General features: G+C 37.9%; 1 non-coding gene across 1 annotated transcript; it reads left to right on the top strand.

The window, feature by feature from the left end:
* Positions 1 to 242: 242 nt before the first annotated feature.
* On the top strand, positions 243 to 348 carry LOC145573339 (small nucleolar RNA R71). The gene has a single exon (XR_014097386.1). It is a non-coding gene; the product is annotated as a small nucleolar RNA R71 (small nucleolar RNA).
* The last annotated feature ends 7,282 nt before the right edge of the window (positions 349 to 7,630 follow it).

Consider the following 7,630-nt stretch of genomic DNA (forward strand, 5'->3'; position numbering starts at 1 on the left):
AATCCGCAATCAAAGTGGTCAAATCATTAATGACACTAAGTTGTTCGATCGAGTAACCCTTGCTTGTTGGTTCTCTTTCCACTTCTTGCCAATTCATATAATGACGAGCTACTTCATCAATAGCATCAACCACTTCTTCTTCCGTCTTGTTCATGATTGGGCCTCCGGCTCCGGCATCCAAACTTGCTCTCCCATGAGAACTCAACCCACCATAAAAGATATGTATGATTTGATAGGTAGGAATCCCATGGTGTGGACACTCCCTTTGATAATCCTTGAATCTTTCCCATGCTTCATAAAGGCTTTCATTAGGCTTTTGCTTGAACCCTTGAATCAAAGCTCTTGCCTCCGCCGTTTTCTTTTGAGGATAGAAACGGAACAAGAAAGCTTTGGTGACATCATCCCAAGTTTTCAATGAATTGGGCTTCATCTCTTTATCTAGCCATTCCAAAGATCTTCCTATGAGGGAGAAAGGGAACAACTTAAGGCGGATGAATTCTTGAGACACCCCATTAATCTTGATTGTGTTACAATATTTTTCAAACTCCTTAAGATGGTTCAATGGGCTCTCGTTCTTCGCCCCACCATATTGTCTCCTCTCAATAAGAGTGATCATTGCCGGCTTTATTTCAAAGTCATTCTCCGGTGATATAGGTGGAGCTATGGCGCTCTCATACCTATAAGCCCCGGGCACTCCAAGCTCCTTCAAGGTAACTCTTGAACTACCTCCCATGACTTGGGATCTACACACACAAAACTCAAAGACAATATTAGTAGCACGGCTACAAGTGTAGCCTAAGTGTAAAATCTTTTTTGTATTTTGCAAATAGAGTGGAATAGACTCAACAGCAACATGCATACAAAACACCATTCCCCGGCAACGGCGCCATTTTGATGGGAAGGAGAATGGTAGGTCGTTGGGCTACCACCCCACCCAATCAAACAAAATTTGTAACTTAACTAACCCCTATTTAGTGTAGCGGTAAGTCAAGGTCGAACCCAAGGGAATGGATATCAAATGCACGATGCCTAAGTTAAGCTATTCCGAAGTCAAGAAGGGGTTTATGGTAGAAACTAAGGCTAAGCTAGGCGATGCAAAAGGTTTGTACTAAATGAATGCTAAGGGACTAGGGGAATGGATCCACATGCATCAACGATAAAGTTCAATCAACTTGGGGAATTAACCAATCAAGTCAAGCAATGTGAGGGAAAACCGAAATTGCAACCAAGAGAGTATATCAAGCTATTCTCCTAGAGGTCTAATTAGCGTCAACTACATCAAACACTAGCTAGGAAACATCACAAGATATCTCAATCGAGTAAATGTAAGCCACAAATCAATGGTCCGTATCAATGTGAACTCACAATGCAATCTAGTGTGAATAACAAGGGTGATCAAGCCTAATCAAGCACACACATGCACAAAATCAATCAACCAATTTAATCACATCATCAACTCAATCAATTTCCCCCAAATTAATCTCAATTCATCATCACTACATGCTTCACCACTACCCTAGCAAATAAACTACTCACAATCCATAAAGAACAACAAAATCAAAGCTAAACTAATCATCATTCCCAAATTCATCAATTGAAATCAAATTGAAACCAACAAATTCAATCAAATCAATCAAACTATCAATCAACCAAATCAAACAACAATACTAATGAAATCAAACATTGAATTGCATTAAAGAGTAAAGAATCCTTACAAACTTGATAGAAATCAAATCAAATGAAGCAATCTTCAATCATCAATCATCAAACCCACACTTTCTCTCTCTAAAAATGCTAAGAACTAATGTTTTCTCTCTCTAAAAATCTAATCTAATCTAATTCTTCTTTTTGAAGATCCCAACTTCTCTCTATAAAATGGAATGAAATAACAAACAATCCCAAGAGGAAGTTGGGAAAGACGTCCAAAAATAGACCCACATTGGTGCGGGCGCTCGAAGGAGAGAGAATGGTGCGAACGGGAACACACCCAGGAAGGTGCGCCCGCACACACCTGATGTGCGGCCGCACACGACAGATGTGCGGCCGCACACTCCTCAAGTGCGCCCGCACATAGCTGCAGCTTCCTCCTTTCTTCTTTGCCCTTGCTCACGAGGTGCACGCATCCTAGATGATGATGATGGAGGACAAGGTAGGCAGCAACTTCCTTGAATTTCTTGAAGAAAATGAGCCATGAGGAAGGCATAAACAAGACTTTGAAGCATGCTCCTTGAACCTCTCATTGACTTGAAACTTCTTGCACAAGCTTTAGGCATGAAAATCAATGGAAAACTATGGAAAGGAAGCCCGGGAATCCTTGGACAATCAATCACAACCTACAATCAAAGGATAAAAAGCAAGTAAAAGGGAAAAATAGCAAGTAAACAAGAAAAAGCACGAAATAGAGAAACTAACTACAAAAAGCACGAAATGAAGAAAACAAGAATAAAACTAAGGGAAACTAAAGAAAAGAAAGATAAAAAGAAATAAAAATCATCCAAAAAGGAACCAAATGAGTGCCAAAAATGTCACTCATCAGCGTGACCCCAGCTTACCTAATAGTATTGCAATACTGACAGAAATATTCAATGTGAAGATTAGGGTCTTCACCCTTAGCTTCACTGAATTGCTTTCTTTCGATCATTGTGATAAACTGGGGTTTGATCTTGAATTGTACTCCATCAAGAGTTGGAGCAGGAGTAAGATATAGAAAATCCGACAGAGACGGCTGCGAATAATCGCTAAGCTTGCGAGGTGGAGGAGGTGGTGGATTCGCCATCTCTGATTCTGATTCTAAAGAGACTTCTGAATCGCTAGAATCAGATGGGGGTTCCAAAGGTGTATTACCCTCGGAAGTAGCTCATACCTGTCTGGAAAGATTCTTCTGTCTATGAAAAGATCATTTGATTTCAAGATCAATGGAATGTAACCTGATCTAGAACCCCTAGGCATGAACACATAACTAAACAAACAAATATGAGAAATTTGCCTCAAAGAACTTGCGTTCTCTGAGACAAGAGGGAAAAATCTAGACTACAAAAACAATCAGAAATAAAAATAAAACCGTTTCCCCGGAAACGGCGTCAAATTTTGACAGGCTAAAGTCGTATCACCTTATCAAAAGTAATTACCTAAGTCTTCTAACTAAGTAGATAGGGAAGTAGGGTCGAACCACAGGGAAATGAGTCGATTTATTCCTAATTAATCAAAATAATCTAAATTCTTAAGTAACCAATTTATTGATATGAAAAGAATTAAACTAAGGAGAATAAAGTATAGGCAGAAATCAAATAATAAAAGCCTAGGGTATAGGTTCACCAATAAATAATATTCCAGGATAAAACACAATAATCAATCATTAATGCATCAATTAATCAGATCATAAAAGGCTTGCTCTATGTATTATAATCACATAATTAATCTATAGGTATTAAATCACATCTCTTGAATCTTGACTTAACCATTTATAAAGTAACCTGCGTATTGAAACTAAGCCTAAACATCAATTCTCCTCTTTCGAATCAATAAAGTAACCTGCATATTGAAACTAATCACCGGTTCGATGACTCTAACCGGCCTTGGGCTATGAAAGATGGTCGTGCTACTCCAATGCTCGTAGTTGCTCCAAATAATCCCGAAAAAATGCTCTAAATATGCAATTTCCTACAAAACACTACGAAAACTACGAAAACACTAGAAAACACATATTAGTAGTAAAAGTGGCTCTAAAGAGCTAAAAAACTCCTAATTATGACCAAGGGACGGGGGTAAATCACTATATAAAATAGACATATCAAACATATCATCAATTAATTCAAAATTTTTTTAACAAAAAACTTGTAATGTCTTTTTTTTAATTAATAAAATTATACTTTATATGTTATTATAGTATTATAATATGTATTATTTAAAAAAAAAATTTATGTACGAAGAGACTGTTTATTTTTACTCCTCCATGGTTGCTCTTCTTATTTACAATCTTGTCGTCCTTTAGTTGCAAATATTGTTAAAATATATTAGTTTTTCAATTGTACATTGTTTCATGACACATAAACAACGTTATGGGATTTGAATGAGATTCATATGAAATAGTGATATTTGAGCAGATATTATCAAGAGGTATAAATAACTTAAAATTCTGAAAATCAAGGAAAATCGATGATTGGAAAAAAAAATGTTATTAAATCATGCAAATCAATTAAGAGTTCTAAACTAACAATAGCTTAAGATATGAAGAGATGCAAATCAATTAAATACTATTTAATAATAATTTGAAATAACACTATCAGACTTTTGAGGGTTTTAAAAAATAATTTTCATAAGAGATTTTGGTAACTTTCTTATACTTTTACAAAGCCACCACATAGGCACATAAAACCAAATTTTACGTATTAAAATTACCAGGTCTACCACCCAAACCAAAGGTGTAAATACACGCCAATACAACTTCTCTACAAGAGCTAACCTCACATTTTGCCCGCTCCTTTAAATTGCTACATCATGAATAAATTGTTAGTAAGTTCAATAAAAATAGAAATCAATTGAAATTAAATTAAAAGTAGAGTTGATTTGGTCCAAACCCTTAGTTAATTCTACCTTTCACGCCTTGGTTTAAGGACAGAACCTCGAGTCAAGTATGGACTCCTTGGAGTGCTTAAGGGATGTATGGTGGACGAATAAGGAAGGCTAGAAATTCGGTTTAAGCAAGAGAGAGAATGATTTTTGGTGTAGAGAGAAAGAGAATGATTTTTGGTGCCCCGAACTGCAGAAATGAGGGGGGTATTTATAGAGGAAACAAACAGGGGAATGCACAGAACCCTAGAAGAGATAAGAGCCGCGAAAAAACCCTAATTAGGCATCGTGACACGTACTGGGCACCGTGACACGGTTTTGTCAACCGTGGCACGGTATAGTACACCGTGTCGCGGTGTACTATTTTGCCAAAAATGCGTCCAAATTCATTTTAACGCGTGAGAAGAAATGCGGATAAACACAGGAAAGCACCATGACACGATGAAGAACACCGTGACACGACAGCTTGTACTGTGATGCGGTGTTTAAGCTGTTACGCAGTAATTCCAGTTTTTTACGCGTTTTAAACACTATGATAACTTTTGATCCGTAACTCGGAATAAGACATATAATATATCGTTGGAAAGCTTATCAATTATAATTTCCAACTCAATTAGAATCAGGTCAAAATTTTTTGTAGATTTTAATATATGACCGTTTTAGGGAAAGGGTGTCGGTTTTGGGCCGAGTTTAGTGTTTTGCTCATATCTTCTTCGTTTTAAATTAGAATTGGGATTATGATATACCGTTGGAAATCTTATTTCATGGCCTATCCAAAAAAATAATATTTGGAGTAAAATTATAGAACCACAAAATCAGTTCATCTCGGTTTTGTAATGTGGACACGAAAAGTGGAAAGTGAGTTATGGTTTGGGGAAATTGGCTAATAATTGGGTTGGTTTATGAAATGTATTGAATTAAACATGGAATTAAGAACTCCAAAGATTAAATACTCAACCTGACCAATAATGGCAGTGAAAGGTTGTTCATCATCGAGTTTCGTTTTGGGGAGACATTTTTAGGTGTCTATAGGTACTAAGGTCTTTTTAGATGGATACTACAGTCTCCTCCCCCCCTTGACTCATACAATAGAAATTAAAAAAATAAAAATAAAAAACAGTGTAAAGGTCTTCTCTTGAGCTGATTTTCTTAATTTATCAAAAGAAATAATGGAGTTTAAGCTTTTGGTTGAATTGAACTTTTAACCTGGTATGAGGATCAAAAGAAATAATGGAGAATACGTTAGAGTTATTATTAGAAGTGTCAATTCGAGTACTTGGGTCGGGTCAAGTAGGGTCTATTTTAAGGTTAGGTCATGCTAAATTGCTATGTCCAAATGAGTCAAATTTGAATCGGGGTTTTTTTTTTAGTAAGATCGGATCGAGTCAATTTTTGACACCTATAGTTATTATTAAGATTAATGTCCAATGCATCGTTAACTAGAATATTTACTAAACTCAAGTGAAAATGTACTTTGTAGAGAGAGAATATGCTCTTAAGTTTAAAAAGAAACCCTATGAAAGGAATGGTATCCTTGGAACAAGTGTATTATTCCAATAGAGGGTTCGGAATTATTAGAAAGCTAATTTATTAGTTAGGTCAAGTGATAGGAATGTCTAGCCGGAGGCCGCTTCTGACTAGTAATATTAGTGCATAATTAATATTACAACTTAATCTTGACTGAACCTTTCGGGTCACACCTACTCGAGTAACCGAACTGAAATGATGAATTAATCCAAAGGATTAAATGAGTCATTAGAGTATTACGAACAAAGACGTCGGATTCCGAGCTTAGAGCATCGAAACCAAGCGTCGTAAGTCAAGTCGAATTTAGGAATCAACGAGACGAGAAATCAAGCAAATAACAAGTTACAAATATAGCCCTAGCCTCGGAATGCCCAAGCCATCCAAGGGCTAGGGCGATATAGCTAGCCAAGGCCACTGCCGCAAGGCAAGGCTCAGCCGCAAGCTTAGCATGCCTAGCATGGCAGCACATGCTGGCCGAGCATGCCTTGTGCGCATCCCAAGGCCAGCATGGCTAGCCGCATATGCTAGGCGAGCTAGCAGCACCAGTCGCATCATCACAAGGCCAACAACACGTAAGTGCTTGCTGGGCTTCGCACATGGTCGCAATAGGTGTGTGGGCTCGATAGTAAGAGCGTAGCGCACCGACAAGGCTAGCAGCCAGCCATGGCACGCTGGGCCTCACTGATGCGTAGCAGCGCTTAGCAGCAGCCCACTAGCAGCGAGGCATGCTTGCTGGGACACACTCGCAAGTGATAGGGCCGTGTATGGGGAGCCGATTTGTGTGGGATTTGCTTAGGGAGCAAGGGGCGAGTGGTCCCCCCTTGTGGTCCTCACCTAACCCCTTGCTCTCCACTTGACACTTGTTGTTTGTTGATTCATTTGAATTTTAATTTGATTTTTGAATTAAATTAAATTGTAAAATGTCTTTTTACCAACTCTCCCACATTGATAGGAGATTGGAATTCAAGGGCTCCTTTCCCTATACTTACCAATCATTCGACATTGAGAAAGCGTACTTGAGATGTGAACTTGAAAGGATCTCCACAAGCGAGAACACTTTTGTTCTAATACTCTAAATATTTTTGGTCTAGCCCCGACTAAGCTTCGAGGTAGGAGCCGTTCAAGTCAGGTCTCGAGGGTGAGAGTCATTGGTGGCTTGCTCATTTGTGGAGCTATACACTTTCAAGTACGAGCTTTTAGAAAGAGCAAAGCACGCTTCAGGGTATGATCGTCTTTTCTTCTTTCTCTTTTTTAGTTAATTAATTATGTGGTTCTTTCACTTTAATTGGTGTGCAGATTTTGGGAGGGTATTGTTCTGCGTTATGTCGGACATCACGAAACCCTACAGCGGGATCGGAGTCGCCCTCATTTAATTATTGTAACTAATAATTAATTATGGTGTTTTACATGGATTTAAATTTCTAGTTTTGCTTGCTAATTAGATTAGAAACTTGTTTTAATTGTTTTTAATCTCGTTTCATGCTAATTTTGGCTATAGAACCCAGATTTTGACCCAAAAGTAGTGATTTTTTGG

This window comes from Chenopodium album, chromosome 12, assembly GCF_948465745.1.
Source record: "Chenopodium album chromosome 12, dcCheAlbu1.1, whole genome shotgun sequence".
In the NCBI taxonomy this organism is placed as follows: Eukaryota; Viridiplantae; Streptophyta; class Magnoliopsida; order Caryophyllales; family Amaranthaceae; genus Chenopodium; species Chenopodium album.